General features: G+C 39.5%; 1 long non-coding RNA gene across 1 annotated transcript; it reads right to left on the bottom strand.

The window, feature by feature from the left end:
• Positions 1–1,535: 1,535 nt before the first annotated feature.
• On the bottom strand, positions 1,536–22,821 carry LOC118711568. The gene is made up of 3 exons (XR_004985742.2): positions 22,688–22,821; positions 18,834–18,837; positions 1,536–1,551 (listed from the first exon to the last, which is right to left on the bottom strand). It is a non-coding gene; the product is annotated as an uncharacterized LOC118711568 (long non-coding RNA).
• Positions 22,822–23,563: the final 742 nt, after the last annotated feature.

Here is a 23,563-nt window from a genome sequence, read left to right as displayed (position 1 = left end):
AGGATCAAAAGCAAGGAATTCTTTCAGCCAGAAAATGTTCAATGGCTCCCTGCTCTGAATCTTCTTTTGTAGACTTAGAATGGCCCAAAAATTTCCCCGAAAGATTTAATGAATGCTTAAACTGATTTAAAACTTGTTAACAGTGGGGTGGGTTAGGCCCAGGGGAGTATGGGAAAAAATAGAAAAATGCAAAAAACCTTGAATTTTAGCCAACTGTTATGCCCTTCTGACCAAGAGTCCCCAAACGTTTTGAGATTTGCCTTAACCATTATAATGTAGAATAGGGGTGTCGAACTCAATCAGAGAAGGGGCCAAAATTTAAAATCCAGCCTAAATCGCGGGCCGAATGGTTTACTGAACAGTCATAAACTGTCATTGTGATGGAAACGCAGCGGAGTGCAGTGATGACAGCGCGGTGCGGGCCACATTGCAAGGCCTGGCGGGACGGATTTGGCCCGCGGGCCTTGTGTTTGACACATGTGATGTAGAATATAGACAAAGCAAGTTTTAGGGAGAACAAATCCCATATAGGGACTTGAATTCTCATTGTCTCAGAGTTTGCTGGAGCTAATGAATTCCTTCTAAGAGAAATATATTTTCCAAAGGTGAAGAGCTATGCATGAAATTCCTCACCTGACGTTGAAAGGTCAGGTCCACATTTGCTGACACTTCAATCTGGGGTCCTTACTTCTCTTAGATGCTCAAAGTAATAAAGGAAGTCTAGAAAGCAATTGAAGGGAGGATATTTCAAATTGAATATGATAGAAGCCAAATAAGTATTCCACAATGATTCACATATATAGAGTGTGCATACTTTTCTCACTAACAACAAAACTTAAGTAGGCATAACTCTATTTGATTCACAAAACCCTATGCTGTAGTCACTGTCATTAGCCGTGCATTACAGAGGAGGGAATTAAGGCTTGGAGTAGTCACGACTAGAACTGGCAGGGCTGGGAATCCACCCTGCTAGACTGTGGCCTGCACCATCACATGAGGCTTCTCAGAATAGGGAATGGTCTTCATCTGAGTGTTCATCTTGTTCTCACATCATCTTAAAATAGGATTCAACTGCAGTTATAAAAATGATGTAGTAATATCAGATTATACCTTATACTTAAAAAACTATAGGACTTGCAATTCTGCTGGTCCAGGAGCTTCAGTCAGGGAGTGTGGCTGCAGCCGACCTCACTAGGTGAGGGGCCCCCTGTGCTCACAGCCCTCCAGCCTGAGGCCCCAACCCCCAGTCTCACCAGAATGAGCTTTGTGTGGCCACACAGACTGAGTCCTACCTCACCACAGGGATTTGCTGGCAACACAAACTGCTTACAATTTCAATCTGTGAGTTTCCTTTTTTCAAAAAAAATATTTAATTTATTTGCTTAATTATTTAATCTGCCATTCCAATAGGTTTGATACTGAAAGAAATTATTACACATGGGCTTATTCTGTCTTTGAAAAAAATATTGAACATCTTTCTAACCAAAGTAATACATAGTCACACATTTAAGTAAATTCTAAATTAGATTTAAGTAGTTAATTTTACATAATCTTTATGTTTCAGAGAATTACCAAAGCACCATACTGAACAAACCTATCACTGAAACACATTTGAGTTAAGAAATCATTTTTTTTAAAAATCACAGGAGTTCTCTGAGAATCTTGGAAACTGTTGTAGTCACTGGGAATCTAGAGATGTATAGAAGATCTATCTCTTTTTTAAGGTCAGCACAGAAATGCTCTACACAGGAATCAAAAGATAAGAAAGAAAAGAAGGTTATCTTTCCGCATATTTTTGTTTTTCTCAATGCAAACTTTGGTATTACTATCCTATATATATTTGGAGGACTTTAAAAATAATAATAACTAATATTTATTGAGTTCTTACTATATGACTAGCATTTTTAAGTACTTTATGTGTTTTAATTATCTTAACCTTCAAAAAAAATGTACTGTATATAAAAGCATTATTCCCATTTTACAGATGCCACAGGACAATTACATAATTGATATAAAGTCGAGCAGCTGGTAATAATGGACAATTTCCAAAATATTTAACTGACACCTTCTTTCTTACAGTGTACTTTCATTAGTTTAAAAACATAAAATATCCTAGCTGGTTTGATTCAGTGGATAGAGTGTTCGCCTGCAGACCAAAGGGACATGGGTTTGATTCTGGTCAAGGGCATGTAATTGGTTCTAGGCTCCTCCCAGGCTCAGGCCCTGGCCAGGGCACATGTAGGAGGCAACCAATCTGTGTGTTTTACATGGATGTTTCGCTCTGTCTTTCGCTCTTTCTTCCACTCTCTCTAAAAACCCATGGAAAACTACCCTTGGGTGAGAATATTTTTAAAAACAATAAAAACATAAAAACATAAAGCTATTTTCCCCAAAAAATGATAATCTTACATTGTGGCCAGCATGACTTACTTGAGTAAAGACCAATTGGTTATAAGCATGACAAGATCTCTGTTACTGAAGAAGCTAATATGCTGAGAAATTTACAAGAATATTTTCTGCTAAAAATACAGTGATTGATTTCTTTCAATGAAGAATATGAACACATGGACTGAATTTAGGATGGAACACTGAAACAGAAACTGCTCTGATTTTTTTTGAGATGTGTATTCATGGACTAAAAGTGATAAAATTATGAAGTTACGCAGGCTGCTTTCAAGTCTAGGGCATTTCATCATGTTTGTATTTTGGTTAAATAAAAAAACACATTTTATTAATATACATATAATAGAAATATGTGCTTTATTATACATAAAAAGGGAGAAATGACACAACCACTTTTGGAAAACCACTTGGCAGTTTTATATAACTTAAGCAGATACCTACCAGATGACCATGCCACTCAATAAAGAAATACATGTCCATACAATATTAGAACATGAATGATCATTTGAAATAACTCAAAACTGAGAGACGGGGAGGGAACCAATGCCCATTGACAAATGAATGACTCAACATCCTGCAGTATATCCAAACCTCGGAATACTACTCAGCAATAAATACGAAGGAACTACTGACACATAAAACAATGTGGATAAATCACAAAACAATTCAGAGTGAAAGAAGACACTCCACCCCAAAAACCCATTTAAACAATGCAAACTAATTTACAGTAACAGAAAACAGAGCAGCAGCTTTCTGAGCAAGGGACAGCAGGGAAGGAGAGAAGGAGGGATGACAAAGGAACACAAAGAAACTATCAAGGGAGAGAAATATTTTTGTTGTTATGATGATTGTGTGTGTGTGTGTGTGTGTGTGTGTGTGTGTGTGGGTATGTGTGTGTGCAAGATAATTTTATACAATTAAAAAAATATATATATAATACATAAAAAGGGAGAAATGACACAACCACTTTTGGAAAACCACTATATATATATATATATATATATATATATATATATATATATATATAGTCTGTGGGCAATTATACATCAATAAAGCTTTATAAATTTTTAAATAAATTTAAAATGAAAAAAATGACTGTGAAATCAGTATTTTAAGATCTTTTTAATAGGCTTAACTGCACCATCAGTTGGAAAGCTACTCACTTGTCTGGTTATAATAGATGTGTCTGTTATACTAGAGTTTACCGTATTTACATGTCTTCACAGGATGTACTGAACAGATTGCAACTGCCTGATGAAGGCAATCTAAGTAATTTTTAAATGGGTTTCCTTTATTTGTGATATGACTAATAAACTTTATAGTGTAGTCTTGTTATCATTTTCTTGTAACTCTTTTTAAAGTGGACATTTGATGCCCACTAATCAGACAAACTGCATTTCAATAAATCTGTTCCATAGCTAACCATCTTTGCTGTAAGATTACCAAGTGAGTGGTTATTCTTCTCCAGAAAGTCAGTTTAAGATGCTGTTAATTTCCAAAAATGGGCTGACTGTCCTTGCATTTTTTTTATGCAGTCATACAGGAAGAAAAATGGATCACCCCATCCTCAAACTGCTGTTTCCTGATGGCAGCAGACAGCTGAGTCTCCCATGCATCAGCCTAATCACCATTACTAACAAGAGAGCAGAAAACAGCCCAGGACTGCTTCAGTGGAGATAGTCCAACTTTCAGAAACCACGGGCGCCCCCTAGTGGCGTTTCCTTTCTGATATTAGGGTGTTAAATCTAACATTTAGCCTGCTGCTTATGATTTTACAGTTTTCATTTCAATTGCTTTAATTAAATTATAAAACAATAATATGTTCTAGTTAAAGTAATATTATTCAATAGAGTTGTAGTTTTTGTTTTTTCTAATTATATAACCTCACTACTATAGTGCTTAACATCATGCTTTTATTTGATTTATGCTAACTGGAAAGAAAATGGGATCATTTTTTTTTTAATGGAAAGGAAGTGGAGAGATGTATCAGATAGCATATTCTAAAAAGGGAGTCCATTAACTAGTCTGTGTATTATCTAATTTTATGTAGGAGGAAATGAATCTAATGATTCCATAATATAAATTACAGAGAGCAGTCTCACGATCACAGCTTTATGAGCTCTCTAGCTTTTTATTTGCAAATGATTGCTCTTTGAATCACCTAATTTCATCAAAATCTTTTTTTAATATGAAAAGTTGTGATTACATGTGGCTCACATTTATATTAAATAGGCACTTGTTAAATGCCAGTTGGGATTTCTGAAATGATCATACTTTTTGCTCATCAGACTAATAAAAGGGCAATTAGGGATCCAGACTCAGCATTGTATTGAGAAAGCACACCCATTCCACTGGGTCAGAACATTGGGACACTGCGGGTGACCTGGCATGTCAGGGAGGACTCCTACACACCATGCACCTTCTGAGAAGCATGACCATGAGCCAGGAACCAGACATCCACCCTCAATTCTTATACTTTAAATTGTCTCACTCCCCTCCACCCCACTGACAGCCCCTCTACTCATTCACAAACCCATATACTAGTACATGTGCCTGTGAGTACACGCGTGCGCATGCACGCGCACACACACACACACACACACACAAACACAAACACCTAGCTTTTCTGAGTATGACTAGGATACAGTCAGCCTTTTAACTCGTACTAAAGAGACAGGTTGATGGAAAGAACATCCTATGGCCATGGTCGGCAAACTGCGGCTCGAGAGCCACATGTGGCTCTTCAGCCCCTTGAGTGCGGCTCTTCCACAAAATACCACGGCCTGGGCAAGTTTATTTTGAAGAAGTGGCGTTAGAAGAAGTCTATGTTTAAAAAATTTGGCTGTCAAAAGAAATTTCAATCATACTGTTGATCATGAGTTTGCCGACCACTGTCCTAGGGCAAACAAGGGCAGAGGCCAAGGATAGGTGGAGGGCATCCCTTCTAGTGGAGGGACTCCTTCCTCACGCCTTTCCAGAATGAAGTGGATGCAGACAGCTCACAGGACTCCCAGGTGGCAGGAGTCATCAAGCTCTTGCCATGTGGCCGTGGGAAGGCAGAGGGTGCAGACAACCCACACGCCCGGAGCCCAGGCGGTCCAGCCACTGCCCACCCTGCACAGCGCTGCTCTGGCCCATGCAGGGGAGCAGTGACACCAAAGCCATGCCAGAGGAAGCCTGGGTGGTGATGGGAGGAGGCAGGCTGTTTGCCTGCAGCCTCTGTAGAGGTGTGGTCCCTGGCATATAGTGGATGATCAGTGATGATGACAATAAGAAAGACTCAGCCCCTAGCCCCTAACTTACCACTGAGTTGCTATGTACACTGGGCCATTTAAACATAAAATTAACATTCATATATTTTTTCTTCCCTGAATTCACCTGTGATAAAAAAAAAAAATACATAAAAGCATCGATCATATGTGGCTTTAGGATGGGCATGCCTTTCTCAGAATCCCATCAGGAGAGAGCTCACTGTGTTTGCAGGGTGAGGGCCGCCCCCAGACCTTTTAGGAAAGACGCCAAGGTTTCACACTGCTTCCCCATAAAAAGTCTGAATCCATTCATGATCTAGAAAGGGGAGGACAGCACCCACTTTTTCCCTTCCTCCCCTCTTTGCTCAGGATTACCACTAGGAAATCATATGTAAACAATTTGTATACAAACTAAAGCCAGAGCTCCCAGAATTGAACATTCATGTGAGGAAGATTTTAAGAGTCACATGTGCAACATAATCACAGGCACATGCCTGGTGGGACACACAGGAGCCCTGTGGTTCTTATGGTTAGTGGTGATTTCAAATGGGTCCAGAAGCACATAGCTTTGGATATGGTTGCCATAGAGACAAACAAGCAATTTATAGATGCTTAACCCTAGAGGATTAGTTTTAATAACCATCAAGGAGCAATCAAGCATTGCAGTGTAGGCTCTGTTGTCGGGGTGCCGGGGTGCCAATCCTCACGCAGTAACAGGTTATATGTGTGTCCTTAGGCAAGGTAATTCAATTGTCTCTACCTTAATGTTATTATCTGTAAATCTATAAGACAAATACAGCAATAGTACAAACATATCTGAGTTATGTGAACCCAGATACCATATATTTTATAAATGTGTGTATGTACACACACATAACAGCTTTCAGCACAAGGGCCTGTACAGTATGTATTACTTGTTAGTATATGTCAGTAGTGAGACTTGGCACTTATGGTCCCCTGCTCTGCAAAAGGCAGTTGCACGTCTGAAAGAGACCTTTATCGGGCAGCTTGTTCATCTGACCCTTGTGTATAGAACATCATTCATTTCTCAGAATAGAAACAAAGACTGCATCTTTGCCCCTTCTCCACCTTCTTGGTTCAATGACTATATATTGTCTCCCTTCTAGGTAGATGCTCAATGCAGGGAACAGGATGCTTTCAGCTGTGTAGACTGTGAGGTGTCTCACATAATGGAAGCTTACTGTGAGAATATGTGTGGAACTGGGGAACACTAACCTTGCCCCTCCATCTACTGGGATTTTCACAGCCTGCCACTGATGTGACTCTATTAATTCTTGGTCTCTGCTTCCCTTGGAGCATATTCTCTGCCTCTTTTTACTAACAGCTGGTTGATCCTCCCTCCACCCCCCCCCCCCTTTCAGTGCAGGAAGCTATAACTGTGCTCATCAGCATTACCTCAGGGGCAAGTGTGCAAATGTGGAGATGCCACCCTCCCCGGACCAGCCTCCAGGCGAGCGAGGCCTGCTCAGAGGCCAGCTCCTTCTGCAAGGTTCCCAGACTCTGTTGTGCTCCAGGAGCACCTGGGAGCTCATGAAAACACAGGCTACTGGCCAGATTCATCGTTTCCACCGGGAAGGTCTATGGGTGGGATTTAAATGTAGGTCTATGGGTGGGGTGTGAATATCTGCATTCATAAAAAGCCCCTGGGTGAGTGATGCTGTTGTTTCAGGAACCACAGAGCAAACTGGTCATATTTTTCTCATTAAATAACTGGGCTGAATCGCTCTGCAGTGGATGTAAAAGAGGTACTTTCTTTGGAAGTAGAGCTGGGATAACAAAACATCAAGTAGATTCTATGGTAGGTCCCCTTATCTGTGAGGGACACGTTCCAAGACATCCCAGTAGAAATGGAATTAAAAATGGATCTTTTATATACTATTTTTTTTTCCTCCCACCCTCTAAGATTTTCTATCTGGGCTAATAATCAGAGACAGATTAACAAGAGAAAATAAAAGTTTAATATGTGCACATAAGGAATTCACCTAAGTATGAAAATTCCATAGACTGTTAGGCAAAATTGGGTATACATGTCTTTTTGGACAAAGGGAGGGGCAATGATGTGGTTTTAAAGGAAGGAGATAATTTATAGGTAGTTGATGAAGAGCAGAATATACATGGCAGGTACATTCTTACCTCAATGGGACACAGAAGGTAATCTGACCCTGCTTGGCACATTCCTATCTACCACACTCAATTCAAATTGGGCTAAGAAGAACATCCTAAGATTTTTGTCCTGAATCAGGCCTTTCCATCAGAATCTCTTAGGCAGGAAAGGGAGGAGGAACTAGGTTCTTTGAGTCTTTTGTTTCCTAATAACCAACTTAAATTAATATCCCAAAAGGCAAAACTTTAGTCCCTTTCAATACATATACTTCCCAAGTCTCTTTGACTTATCCAAATTGCCTGCATCACTGCTCTTGCACTTGGGGGCCATGATTAAGTAGAACAAGAGTGACTTAACCACAAGCACTGTGAGGGTCAGCAGGTTGCTACTTAGTGAAACAGTAGGGAAGCATCTACAGAGAGGAAACGCTAGACTGCTCACATAAGAAACATTCAAACCTGCAAAGAATGTTTATGAGTTTATTTGAGCCAAATTGTCAACAAGGCTGGGAAGCAGAATCTCAATGAATTAAGATATTGCTCAGGAGAATAGTGGTTTTTCAACTGTTTTTATAAATTAGCATCAAAGGAGGAGACTTAAGTGGATTACAAAAAAATCCATTGGTGATAGATTCAGAAGGCGGGAGAAAGCAAAGGGGGAGGTGTCATACTGCTGGGATTGGGTAAAAAGTAAAATGATAGACAATGATTCTTTTACATAAGTGGGTACAGGATAATTAACAGTAAACAATTAACACGATAACAATAACAATGAGGGAATTTGCGATTTGTGTTCTGGCACCATTTGTTGGGCCCATGGTTTCCAGAAATAAGCGAAGTTACAGGTTACTCTGACATTCCACAGGTATGTTATGTTAGATGCAGAAAGACAATAGGCTCAGTTAAGATGGAAGTTGATCTTTGTCAGGAAAAATATTGGCCTAGGACATGACTATCCACTATAAATTGCTTTTTAATTTAATTTTAAAGGTTTTAATTTCAGACCATCCTTTGTGGTTGCATTAGGTCTATGAGTTTGCAAGGCCATCACGCAGGCCTTCCCTGAATTAGTCACATTAGCGTGAGGCCCTTTTTTCCCACAGGACAAATGGATGATTCATTTCCTGGGTGGAACACAGCCTGAGGTACAAGGGTTTATCATACTACTGGACAGCATGCAATTTAAAACTTGTGAATTGCTTATTTCTGCATTTTTGGACTGTGGTTGACTGCAGGTAACTGAAACCACAAAGAACGAAACTGTGGATAGGAGTGACTACTATACCTCAATATAGCTATTTAAAAATTAAGTTACGTTAACACAGCAATTCTCATCCAACCTGGACATCCACTGAGACTTGCCCCCAATCAGAATCAGAATTCAAAGCATCCCCTACTCTGAACCACAGCTAGTTCACCTGTAATTTTCTGATCTTTTTCTGGGAAATGGTTTCATTTCATCTACAGCTAAACTCCATAGTTGTCTTTATTAGCATTCTCTCTTTAATGATATCTAGAAAGCTCCTCCTCCTTCTCCTCCTCCTCCTGCTCCTCTTCTTCCCTCTCCTCCTTCGCCTCCTCCTCCCTTTCCCCCTCCTTCTCCCTCTCCTCCTCCCAATCTTCCTCCTCCTCCTCCTCTTCCCTTGCTCCTCCTTCAATGTTTTTATTGATTTCAGAAAGAAGATGGGAGAGAGAGACAGAAACATCCATAAAAGAGAAACATCCATTGGCTGCTTCCTACAAACCCCAGCTACTGGAGATCAATCTAATCACCAGTTAGATTCCCAGCTACTGCCCTGACTGGGAATCTAACTGGTGACTTCCTGGTGCACTGGATGATGCTTAACCAACTGAGCCACACCAGCTGAGCTGTACTGCAGGTTCTTGATGGTCCCATTACAGGGACGCAGAGGTATCTAATGAAGTTCAAGGGCAGAAATATGGCTGGGACATAGAAATTAGCACAAATAATTTAAATATTTTCAAATAAATATTTATTTCAATACCTCCCATCTTTGCTCCTTCTCTGCAGAGTGGCTTTTTCTGCTCCTCTGTCCATATGCCAAACCATGAACTAAGCCTAATTCCCCAGCTTAGATGTTGGTGGTCAGCCTCTTATGGCCTCCGGTCCAAGCTGGAAGTAATCCCAGCTCTAAGTTTCTGAAAGAGAAAAGCTGATCGGCTCAGCGTTGCTCAGCTATCCACATGTGACCCAGTCAGCTTTATCCAGAGGGAAGAAGTCATGGCAGAAACAATACTGGGAGTCACACTGCTATGACAATGGGGCATTATCACAGCAGAGTGCCTGGGCTGCCACTGTGTCCACCAGCTTCCAGCTTACCCACACAGGGCTGCTTTCTAGCTCCCGGGCAGCTAGAAGTCTCTAGCTATACACAATACATGTAAGTCCCTACCACTATCTAAACAATACACCATATACTTGCAGGCCAAAAGTCTATGTGCTATTGCAAAATTATTCCGTTGTGCCTGCTCCATGATATATTTCTCTCTTTTTTCCTTGAAAAAGGCTATGAAGAAGAGAAGGAGAGGTGAGGGGGTGGCATCATTTTCCTACCAGTAGGGTCTCTTCCTGTTAAATCTCAAAATATGTGCTCTTCATTTTATGAACCAATGCTAGGAGTTCCAAATTTATTTTATCCCCACCCCTGCCTAAGACTTCGGCACTAATCCTAAATAAGGTGGGTCCTCACCGCAGGCCAGCTCAGGAATACTGTCCCAAACGAAGGGTCTGCACCTGGCCTCTGGGCCTCACCGCAGGGGAACTCCTTCCCTATCTGACACTCTGCCAGCTGCCCTCATGTGCTGAGAATCACTAGCACTGCGCACTGGGCTACCACACATTTTAAAATACCCAAATGCTTGTTTCTCCTAATAACCTCCTCATTCTTCACAGCAGCATAGCCCTGTGAGACCCCTTGAAAACTGCCCGAGGGACAGACCTAGCAGGGACTGAATGGGCAGTGGGCACGGGGTTTAAACCTCAGAGAACATCGCTCCATTTGGTGTAACAAGAAGGGATCAGACCGTCTTCTTTCCTAGGACACTCTTTCATGAACAAGGCAACATGAACACAGGCCATACCCGTTGACCCAAAGTTCTCCTTTAGTTACACTCTCCCCTCCTGGTCTCTCTCCCGCCACAACCTGTGACTCAGGCGGCCGAGGGAACACTGTCACCAGCGCGCCTGCTCCTGGTGCAGAATTCGTCACACACAGCGCTTCCTTCAGCAGCTGTTCGCCATCTGCCCTGCTCTCCCTCCCCCCAGACACTGGACGTTCTTCCAGAGACATTCTCCCTTTGCCAAACTTTCCACATGTTAGACTCAAGAATTACTCCTTCAGCCCTGGGGACTTCTGGTTCAAGCTTTAGAATTTTGCTAAACAATGTTTCTTTTTCATTTGTTCCCTTTGTTAAAGAATCCAATAAAGAAATCAGTTTCTCTCTCCTTCCTTTTCTCCCCCCCTCTTGCCCTCTCTTTGTGTATATGAAAACATTCTTTATATTTCATATTCTTTATATTTCATATTCTGTATATGAAAACATTCATTAGGCACTGTGCACTTTTTAAAAAAAATATATTTTATTGATTTTTTACAGAGAGGAAGAGAGAGAGATAGAGAGCCAGAAACATCAATGAGAGAGAAACATTGGGGATGTGCCCGCAACCAATGTGCATGCCCTTTCAGTCTCACTGAGCCAAACCGGCTTCGGCAGGCACTGTGCACTTTTTTAGTCATCCTGGAATCCTTAAATCCCATTTTTACCAAACCAATTTTTAATTATCTTATTTAATATGTGAATAAATTATAAAAATAGCTTCCAAAACAATAAAGAGTGCAAGTGTTACTCTGCTTGAGAAAAAATTCAGCATTTTCTTAAAACAGTGAAACTGTAACAAAGACAATGAAAACTTTTCCATTTCTCAATGTGACCACTAGATGGCAAAGTAGTCCCCCATTTGTATTTCTATGAAAAGGGCCCTGTAAGATAAACTAAGGATTGCTTTTGGGTGCAGCATATTATATTGCTCAATTAATTTTTCAATTCTAGATTTCTGATTATCTGTTAAGTTATTATAAACAAAGACATTAAACATGATACTCTACCGAATACATGCAATAACCAAGCACCTTGCTAAGATTTCCTTTATGATTATAAGTACAAATGAGTTATGACAAAATGAATAGTTTGTGATAAGGTCAATGAGAAATAGACTACTGTCCTTTAGATATGCCTATTTTATATTACTAACAAAAAAGCTTTCATAAACTTAAATAATCCTAACTCAGAAATGGTTATAAGCACTTTCATTTCTGTTTCTACTCAAAAAGTAAAAGAATGTGCCAAACCTGTATGCGTAGAGGATAAAGCTATATCTGGGTCATATCACCATTCAGCAGAACTTTGTTCTCCTCATTTACTAAAGGGATTATTTGGAATTTTAGAAAGAAAGCTTTTAAAAAGGCTAAGTACTGCAAAAGGAAACGTCTTGATGATATCCATCAGCAATGTTTAGGTGAATAATAGTTTAGAACTTCTGGTAAATTATACTTAAATTTTTTTTGAAGTTTCTAAAATGAAAAGCAGTTTCCTTTGAATAAATTCTACCAGTACTTTCTTTTTATTAATGCATAATTCTATATATTAAACCAAAGAAATATATGCAACTGTCCCATAGAAATTTCACTGGTTTGATATAAGTCTCACTCCAACAGATAAAGCTGTGCCCTCTGTAGAGGTGGGGGTGATCCGGGGCCTTTATGGCCTTGCACAGAGCATGGGAAAAGGCCTGGCTCTATGCACTCTCTCCCAATTGAACCCGGGCATGTAACACCCATCCCTCTCTCATGCAGGGCAGCTTCTTCATTTAAACAAAAAGTTCTGCAGCTTAAAAAAAATAAGACATTTGAATGTTTCTTATTAAATTTAAGTTAAATGAAAATCATTCGGCACATATAGAAAGATTCTTTTTTTTGCCAAGGGGGTGGGGGGGAGGAGACTTAATCTGATTAATTTTATAAGAATAAAATAAAACAGTTGTGCTAAAATATTGAAAGTAGATAGCTATCACATGAAAAGCAAGCTTGTTTAACTGGATTTGTTGTTTCAGTCATTTTGTTCTCATAGCTTGTGACTTAATCAAACACACACATGGCTGAGAAAACGGAGGCAAGCAAAATATCTAAGAAGCAAAAAATGTGCCGTTGACCTGATAATAGGCCTGGTTATGTTATGGGGGGCTCAGGGGAGGCCCGATGGACACAAATACCTATCCATGCAGAGATATGTTCGGGGCGGATAATTCGTTAAGCCACATCTTTGGGGTGGTAAGTGCATCTGCTCGGCTTCTCTTGCACAGATCTCACATGAGTCTTACATTAGCCCAGAGACACAGATGTCATTTGAAGGCAAAAAATTCTGACCTATTAATGAACATAATACCCCAAAGGATAGTGAATTGTGAGAGGAAAAATGAAGAAAAAGTGGTTGCCTATGAAACATTATTCAGTCATATATCCTAGCTTCTGAAATAATATAACAATAAACCTCCCAGGTCACAGGACGAATATGATATGGATTAATTCTCACTTTCGTAGCCACTCAATGCAAATGTTCTGGCCACACACTTTCCACCTGGACTCAGGGTATGGCAAAATTCAGTATGGGTCACTTTAGAAAACAAAAACAAAACAAAAAAACCACCCTTATTGGCGAGGAAATGATAGTTAATAATCTGCTTAGAGAATCTAAAGTAAAGAAATATTATAATTGAAGTTACTGAAATTAAAACCAAGAAAGACCTTCTTTTCATTTTGAGAATATAAGAAAAGGCTGAGTCAGGAACATAACTGGATGAGCAAATAATTGGCTGTTGTTTTTTCCTCTGTTTTTTGTTTTTTCACTTCCACACGGGTCAGAAAAAATTTCAAACAAGGAATATGTGACTGTTGTGCTACCAATAACTACTCTGGAAATATTTATCTCTCTAGTGAACTGACAGATAATTAGGTGTGGTTTCATTTATCTATTTATATTAAACATTCAAGGCATCCATTGTGACTTAGCTTAGAAGTTCACTTTTTATATTTAACTCGAGGCCCAGTGCATAGATTTGTTCACAGCGTGGGGCAGGGGGAAGTGTCTCTGGGCCTGGCCTGCACCCTTTTGCAACCCAGGACCCCTCAGGGGATGTGGAACTGCCAGTTTCAGCCCGATCCTCACAGGCCAGGCCAAGGGACCCCACCAGTGCACAAATTTGTGTACCGGGCCTCTAGTATGAATATAAGATCTTCGGTTAATCTCTTCCCACTTTCTCCCCTCTCCCCTTCCCTCTGAGATTCATCAGCCTCTCCATGTTTCCATGCCTGGGCATTAAGTGTCTTCCCCCTGGTGGTCAGTGTGTGTATGTCATAGCTACCGGTCAAACGGTTGAATGGCTGTTAGGCTTTTATATATAGAGATGATGGGGGAGGTATGCAGGGAACATTTGTCCTATGATCTGTTATTTATGATTGGACCAGGACATTTTAAGTATATTAGATCATGAATGCAGTCATATTTGCAATCTAACTTACATATAATCATAGGCACATGCACACACAAAAATACAATTAAGAAGGGCCCAAATAAGCATATTAGACAAGTATGTGTAGGATCACAATTTTTAAAGGGCACTGTGTATAGTGAGTGATATGCTCTGAATTTGTGTATCCCCTCCAAATTCATAAGTTGAAAACCCAATATCCAATATGATGGTATTTGGTAGGTAATTGTGTCAGGAAGCCCCCCTGCATGGAATTAGTGTTCTTATGAAACAGACCCCAATGAGCTCCCTTGACACAATGCGAAGTCTATGACCTGGAAGAAGGCTCTCACCAAACTGTGCTGGCACTCTGAGCTTTGACTTCCCGCCTCCAGAACTGTGAGAAACAAATGCATGTTGTTAATAAGCTGCCCAGTCTGTGGTGTTTTGTTATAGCAGCCTGAGTGGAGTAAGGATCTAATGTAACAATGTGATTGATAATTAAAATATGTGGAAAAAACACGCAGTCCTTATAAGGTAACGTAAAATTGTCCTAAATATTGTATGACATATAGCGAGTTGTTTCCTCTTGGGGAGAAGTGGGAAATTCTAAAAAGGTTTTCTTTTTCTGTTTTGAAACTAAGACCTGATTGTTGCTTCTCTACATAAACAGCTCTCTCTTCTCAGTATTTTTCTTTATATTCAGAAACCAATATTGTCTGAATCAGTCTGAACAGTCATCACTATGCCCAACAGGGAAGAGGGTCAGTGATGGATTAATCATAGTTGTGCTCATCTTTATAATGTGAAAGCTACTCACTTTGGAGCTGGTATGAGTAAAGTCATTATCATTCATGAATAAAAGTAAGCTATTTGAATGCCAATAACATCTTACATTCGAGTACTTAGTTATAAAGTAGTAATAAAGTCTCAACTGACATATTCACTGCTACCACTCCTAAAATGCAGATCTTTTTTAACCTAACAAAGCTTTCATTATGTAATTATAATCACAATTTTAACTCATGAATGGGCATTCTTATTCCTAGATAGCTACAGTTAAATTTTTTATTTATGAAGGACAGTCAACAATCCTATAACCTCATCAAAGTATGAATAGTAAAGAAATGTATTTCCTAAAGACCATGACTTTTTTTTTCTTTTTTTTTTCTTTATTGATTAAGGTATTACACAAGACCATGAATTCTTATTCAATATAGCTTTTGGCTGACAATTTTTGCATCCATACCATTGAAAAACTATGAACCTTTGAGTTCTGCACTACAACATCCAAGAGACATCAATGAAAGCAGGCTTTGAGGATGTAGGTCAGTCTTCTGTTAGAGAAATGGTCCTCAAAACATGGTCGTCAGGGAAGCAGCATCTGAATAAATGGGGGTGGCATCCAGCAACCTGTTTTAACAAGCCCTTTGGGTGATTCTGGTGCATGATCAAGTTTTGATAACCACTAAGGTAGTAATTACTAGTAAACTCTTATTAGGCCAGCTCCGGTTCTATGAGCTGGTCTACATTCTCTCTACATTAGTCCACTTCAAGTTCCCTTCAGAAGTGATTCCATCTGAATCCACCTCCTCCAGGAGACTGATGTGGAAAAGCTCATGATTAGCAAGGAGTCCAGGAAGCCGCCAAGGGGAAATGCTGGGATGCAGGAAGGATGTTCTGGTTCAAAGGGATGGCCCAGTGGGCATGCTTGTGTTGAAAGCCTAACTGTGAGTGTGCGAGGTGGCACATTTCAGAAACATGAACCAGAGAAGAAGACCCTGGTAGTAGAGTGTGAGAAGTGTCTAAGCAATTTAGGTCGTGGCACACCTTTTCCCAGGCCAGAGAGGGTGCCTCCCCAAATGGTGACCTAGTTGTAAATCTCCAGGCTTGCTCTAAGTATAACACTTACTTATGAAGGGACATTTGTGAAACCTCTAACTTCTAGCCCCTCTCTTCCAGATTATTTCCAAACTCTCCCTTTCCAATCAATCCACCATGACTGTGCTGCCTTTGTTTACCTTCTAAATGCTTCTAATGAATAGTTCAATATATAAAAAGTTCTTAGGGCTCTGGTTTTCTCCATAGCTATGTAATTCTTTTTCTTTTCTTTTCTTTTCTTTTTTTAATATATTTTATTGATTTTTTCACAGAGGGGAAGGGAAAGGGATAGAGAGTTAGAAACATCGATAAGAGAGAATTATGGACAGCTGCCTCCTGTGCAACCCCCCACTGGGGATGTGCCCGCAACCAAGGTACATGCCCTTGACCGGAATTGAACCTGGGACCCTTCAGTCTGCAGGCCGACGCTTTATCCACTGAACCAAACCAGCCAGGGCACTATGTAATTCTTGTCAATTAAACGTTTAAGCTCTCAAATATGGATATCAAATACTCCCCCAGCCTCACCTGTACCTGTTTTTCAACATTCATGATAGCTTCACCAAATTGACCTTTACTCTTCCTTGAATGCTCCTAATGTTCTTCTTCTCTCCAATGTTATCGGGCCTTATTTATTCCCTCCAACTCGCTCAGCGATGCTGGCTGTCCAATCCATGCCTTTGCTAAGATGTGCTCTCACTCTCATCTGGACCTTTAGAACTGTACTTATCCCACAACATTCTCCTATGAATTATACTTATCTGTGCTGAATGTGATAATTATGTTATGATGAGAAATGAACCTCAGTTTTCTCAACACATAAAATTAAAACTATAATATCTCCTTCAAAGATATTTTTAAATAAGGTAATAAATGAGTATAATTTTGGTTGTATTTATTAACTTCCAATCGTTTCATTCACTTAACTATAAGGACAGTAATGTGAAAGTTATTAAAATATTGATTTTTAAACTGTTTACTGATTACTATGTGCCAAGACTTAGTCCAAGGACTAAAATGATTTTCTAGCAAGGTCTCTCTCTTGTGATTTATTATTTATTCTTATTTTTTTATTATTATTATTTTAAAATATATTTTATTGAATTTTTACAGAGAGGAAGGGAGAGGGAGAGAGAGTTAGAAAAGTCGCTGAGAGAGAAACATCAACCAGCTGCCTCTTGCACACCCCCTACCGGGGATGTGCCCGCAACCAATGTACATGCCCTTGACCGGAATTGAACCTGGGATCTTTCAGTTCGCAGACTTACGCTCTACCACTGAGCCAAACCGGTTTCAGCTTCATTATTTTTTTAAATTATTGTTCATCTTTCACAATGTTAATTTTCACTAGCTCACAGGATAGAATAAGTTGCTGATTTTCTGGACTATTCATTAAAGAGGGATAAACAAATGGCAGTAAGTAAATAAACAAAAGGAAAAGTTATGTTTATAGTCATAAATATTATACAAAATAAACTGGGGCAAGAGATGAAGAGAAACTGGTGGGGGTAGGCATTGCTATTGACAGTAGTTAAGGGACACCCTTAAGGAAGTAACCATTTTAGCACAGATCTTACTGAAAAGCAAGAGAGTCATCTCTCTGATCATCCTAGTAAAAGACCTTGCAGTAATCTGACACTAAAAACTAAAGAAAATCCCCACAAAGATCAGGAAGTCGATGAAACTCTGCCTAACAAACGCTCCAGCTTTTAGCTATTTTAGCTCAGTGTCCAAAGTTCTGATGGCTTAAGCTCACCAACCCTCCCAGATTTGGGGATTTGCTTGCCACAAGGTAAAGGTCAGAGGATGTGAGTGGGGGAACGTTTCTCTCCTGAGTCAGAACACGAGTGGCATCCAAGGACTTCCTCCTCTGATGTGAGCAAATGCTTCCTTTCTTTGTGTGCTTCAAACTGATGCCAGAGTCATCAAAAGACCTAATTTCCTTCCACCCCCCTCCCATCTTCCTTGTCTGCAAATCTTGAGCATATTCACATACATCATTTAAACAAACAGACATTACAGTAGCCTGACGTATTTCCCAAGAAGAGGGCACTGTGTGCTCTGAGTACATGTTCCTTTGTAAACGGGTTTTAGCTTTTTTAACTCCCATCAATTTAATGAAGAAAATTACATTCTTCACTCTGTTTTACTTGTTTATACATAGTAAGATCAAGAAATCGACAATTTACAAAAAAACGCTGATCAATTAAAATGCAACTGAATCATATAACTCTTGCCATTTTAAAGTATAAATATATTGGCCAGATATCCACACTTAATGAGTTGAAAGAAGAAAAAAAAAAGAAGAAATAAAAAATCTTTTAATCCTGCTGAACATAAATTTCAAAATATTTATGCCCCCCAAAAGTTGACACATCTCTCCTTTGCTCTCAATCTATTTGTGGAGCAATGAAATTGCTAAATAAATTGCTGCCGCCAATCCTGACTCCCACTTGCCTCTGTTGGCAGCATTTCAGTGTCAGAGTTCCAGAGTCAGTGAAGAAGTAGCTCAAAGGAACTCCCTGTAAAACACTCAATAAATAGCTGCTCAAAGAACGATCGACTGGCCAAAGCAGGAACACTGGGATGTTGGACTTATTTGTGGTTCCTCCAGAGCTGTGACCTTGCACACATCTGACTAAAACTCTCCTGGCACAGAGCTCAGGATAAACCTCCTCCCATCCAATGCAGGAGACGGGGTTCTAGACCTGCTTCTGCTGCTACCATCTGTGTGGTCTTCGATATGCTGGACCTTTTCTGAACTCCACTTTTGTGGCTTTTAACAGGGTAGCTCCGACTATGTGACATCCAGGGTCCTTTGTGGTTTTGAACCCCTGACCCTAAGGTTTCGCCTGGCCTGTTTGTTTGCAGCCAGCACCAGCCAAATTCACTGCTCCTTCATTTTCTGGATCTGGGAATACACAGGAATGAGACTAGGGGCCGGGGGAAAAGTGGGAGACCAGGAGAGGGAGGAGAGGCTCCGGGAGCGGGGTAGTTACACACCTGTCACCACCACACATCAGAGAAAAGAGTTTGTGCTGGTTTCCATAGTGCCTAACTCTCAGGCAGGAAAGTACCTTAAGGAGCTGCTGAGCCTCTCTCTCTCTCTCTTTTTTCTCAGGCTTACCATGCAAGTCCCAAACATGGGTTGAAAGGCAGACTTAAGAATGATGAGGCATTCCCTTTTGTGGGAGAACAATGCTGAATCTAGGAGGGTTCATGCAGGCATATTTCCCAGAATGGGAATAACTTCTTTGGTGATACAGAAACACAGCGCAGCCCAGTATTTTGAAAATTTCTCATTCACAGTTGGAATACTGGAAGTGAGCCCATTGGTTCATGATGTGAATGCTGGTATGAACCTCTGGCTATGGACAAACTGAGGTAGAGTGTTTGTTTGTTTTGTTTGTTTGTTTTAGTGAGTAAAACTAGATGCCTCCTCACCCTTTGGAATCTGGTGGGTGTTAACTCTAATTAAGATCAGAATGTGCAGTTTACAATTGTGGGTTACACTTACTGCATTTAATAAAGTAAATTTTATTCAAGTGAGACATTTCAAAATGAAATTTGGGGCCTATATTTTTCTCATATATCAAACATGTTCTGCATTTGAAAAAAGAAGTTGCACATATTTTTTTAGAATATTTGACACCTATAATAACAGCTGTTATAGGCTGTGTTTGTGTTGCCAAAAATTCATCTATTGAAACTCTAATGCCCCTGTATGGTATTTGGAGATGGGGCCCTGGGGGTGTAATTGTCATCAGAGGGGAGCTCTCAGGATGGAATCGGTCTCCTTAGGAAGAGATTAGAGCCCTCTCTCAGCCATGCCAAGATGGAGTGAGAAGTTGGCCTTCTACAAACTGGAAGAGAGCTCTGGTCAGGAACCAAGTCTGCCTGCACCTGGGTCTTGGACTTCCTCACCTCCAGCACTGTGAGAAACAAATGCTGTTTACCACCCATTCCATGGTAATTTGCTAAAACATCCCAAGCAGAGTAAGACAAGCGTGTTTTATTTATTTGGCCTTCTTCGTGGCAACCTATGTTTACCGCTGAGAGAGTGGTTCGAGAAAAGCATTTCTGTACTTGATCATGTGAATACTCTGCTATAAAATGTTTGTCGTCTTCTTAGGAAAGTACCATTTTGGTTTTTGGCTATTTTGATATTTTAAATAACAAGGTTTCCGATTTGAAAAATCAAACTGGAAGATAAGATACCTGCTTCTGAAAAGGACTGAGGTAACTATATCATCTGTTTAAACGGGTCTTTTAAGTTTACACGTGTAACTAATTTAAAAGCAAACTACATGGCACTTTAACCCAAGAAATTAAATTTCAACATTCTACCTGTAACTAATAGGCATTTCCTTGCCCTGCCCATTTTTTCATTGCTTGAAAAAAATGTCCTAGTTCATTTGGCTTCTATTACCTAATGTGTGGAATGAATTCTAGGTGTAACTAAAGAACTGAGTACGCAGTCACTTCTCATTGCCAGCAATCAGCAGCAATTGCTGGTCTGCTTTTGGACAAGTGATCACTGTAGGAGTCAGATGTGACAGTGTTTATTATCTGAAGTCCTTTCTAATCACCATTATCGGTGGAGTCAAATGCCTTCTTTCCTATCACATTTCACCATCTTAACACATTTTCTGAGAATCCACCAGCTCTCTCTCTCTATTTCTTGCACCAAATCTACATGAGAATAATTAATACACAGCCATATTGGAGCAAAGTCTTAATCCACTTTTTTCCCTCCCCACTACAAAAGTAAAACAGAGCATTGATGATACAGTTATTATTTAAATATAGCCCAAGGCAGGGTATTTTGGCTGGCAATGTCAGACACCAAACAGCCAGTTCATGATTTTACTGGTACCAATCCCCTGAAGATATTATTGAAGTAACTACAGTAAAGTAACCTGTTTTTCTATACTCATTCATTTTTTAATTAAGATTAAAAGCATAACTCTTCATGCTTTATGAAGAGTTGATTTCACAACTATGAGTCTGTAAGAAACTAAAGTCCTTTGGAGTGGAAATATATTAAAATATAAGTTAATTTTTTGAAGAAATCTTTTCAGGGGGGTTAGTCAAATCTAATATAATCTGGACCTTAATATGTATGTATCTTCACTTTAGGTGTAAATTTCTAAAAACAAATAGAAAGTTTTTATCTTTAATTGTAGCTACATCTAATGAAATCCTTTGACAATAGGCATCTCTCCCTTCTAGACAAAACCTCAGAAAACTTGGGAGCATTTGATTTTTTTTTCTTAATAGATTTTATTGATTTTTAACAGAGAGAAAGGGAGAGAGATAGAGAGCTAGAAACATCAACCAGCTGCCTCTTGCACACCCCTACCGGGGATGTGCCCACAACCAAGGTACATGCCCTTGACCGGAATCGAACCAGGGACCTTTCAGTCTGCAGACCGACGCTCTACCACTGAGCCAAATGGGCTTCAGCTGGAGCATTTGATTTTTTAAATTCCAATTTTATAATGATTTTATGCAAAACCTTAAAAACTAATAAAACACGAAAATTTGGACTATAAAATTCTCTCCTGACTTTGTTTTCCATTAATGTACAATTTGATCATGGTTATAGAGCCATGTACACAAAGAAGATACTAAAAATATACTACTGACAAAATGATGCAGGAAGGCTATAAAATTTTGAGCATACATACTTATTAAAGTCTCCATTTATGAGTCGCTCCAGTGAGTATGAGGTTTATAATTGTAAATCACACCCTATTTCATTTTATTGTTTTTCTGATGTGAAGTTTTATACGGATGGACTTCTTCCAGTATCAAACTAAGAGGCTCACACTAGAACCTCCACGTTTATTGGTTAAGGGAAAGTTAGAAATGATATTATATGACCTTTTCATGTCACAGATAAGAAATTGAGCATCCAGAAAAGTTAATGAATTGCTTTTCATCACTCAAATAATTCACTGATATAATAAATATTTATTGCCACTGTTAAGGTGCAAAGATAAGAACTATCCCAAAGCAGAGACCCCTAAACTGAATACAGAGCTCATTGGTGTAAGAGCGAGGACAAAACCTTCAGGAATACAAGGAGGCTACCTAATTCATCTTGAGGCAGCCAAGAAAGGCTGAGCCATCTGAGCGGGAGCTGGAGTATAAGCCGACACCAGCCTAGTGAGGGCATGAGAAAAGGCTGATGTTCAGGGGGACAGAGAGCTGTGAGCAATGGCATGGTGGTTAGAAACAGCCTGTCTCCATGAATTGGAAATATTAAGTAGATCTTAGTTACAGGAGAAGAGACTGCAAAGAGAACCATGACATGATCATGAGATATGCTCAGCTATTATGAACAGAGGCTATACATTTTCTCATTTTGGTGACTAATTTTTTTAATTTCTTCTAATAACATGTAAAATGTTTTCTACTTAAACTATCTCCTGAAGCACCTCCACAATAAACTCAATTACACAACAAAATCAGACCTTACAGTATGCATGATTGTACATAAAATTATTACCCACATGACTATTAAGCATGTACATATTTATACTAATATTACATAATACATTTTATGCATAATTGTACATAAAATTATTATCCACATGACTATTAAGCATGTACATATTTATACTAATACAGAGCCACTCACTTTCACTAATGCATTAGTTCTTCTACTTCCCCTTCTCCATTGAGACAAAAGTAACTTCTAGTTTACTTTTAACTTTCTTTCCTCTACTCCATTTCCCTACTCCACAGACTTGAAACAGCTTTAAAAAACAACAACAACCACAGCCTGGTGCTGGCACAAGAACAGGTATATAAATGAATGGAACAGAACAGAGAACCCAGAAATCAACTCAAGCCATTATGCTCAATTAATATTTGGCAAAAAAAGAAAAGAGCATACAATGGAGTAAAGACAGTTTCTTCAATAAGTGACGTTGGGAAATTGGGCAGGTACATGTAAAAAAATGAAACAAGACCACAAACTTACACCATACACAAGAATAAACTAAAATGGATAAAAGACTTAAATGTAAGTGATGAAACCATAAGAATCCTGGAAGAAACCACTGGTAGCAAAATTGCATAACAATATGTTTGCCAAAACATCCCCTAAGGTAAGGGAGACAAAGGAGAAAATAAACAAATGGGAGTCCATAAAAATAAAAAACTTCTTCCCTAACCTGTTTGGGTCAGTGGTTAAAGTGTTGGCCCACAGATGGAAGGGTAGCAGATTTTGTTCCAGTCAAGGACACCTCAGTTTCAGGTTCGAACCCCTAGCCAGGGCTCCTGTGGGAGGCAACCCCATCTAGGTGTCTCTCTCATATCAATGTTTCTCCTCTGTCTCTCCCCCTCTCTT

Source organism: Pipistrellus kuhlii, unplaced genomic scaffold (assembly GCF_014108245.1).
Source record: "Pipistrellus kuhlii isolate mPipKuh1 unplaced genomic scaffold, mPipKuh1.p scaffold_m20_p_8, whole genome shotgun sequence".
Taxonomy (NCBI): domain Eukaryota; kingdom Metazoa; phylum Chordata; class Mammalia; order Chiroptera; family Vespertilionidae; genus Pipistrellus; species Pipistrellus kuhlii.
The sequence above is the reverse complement of the archived record's forward strand: the minus strand, read 5'-3'. Positions and strand labels throughout refer to the sequence as shown.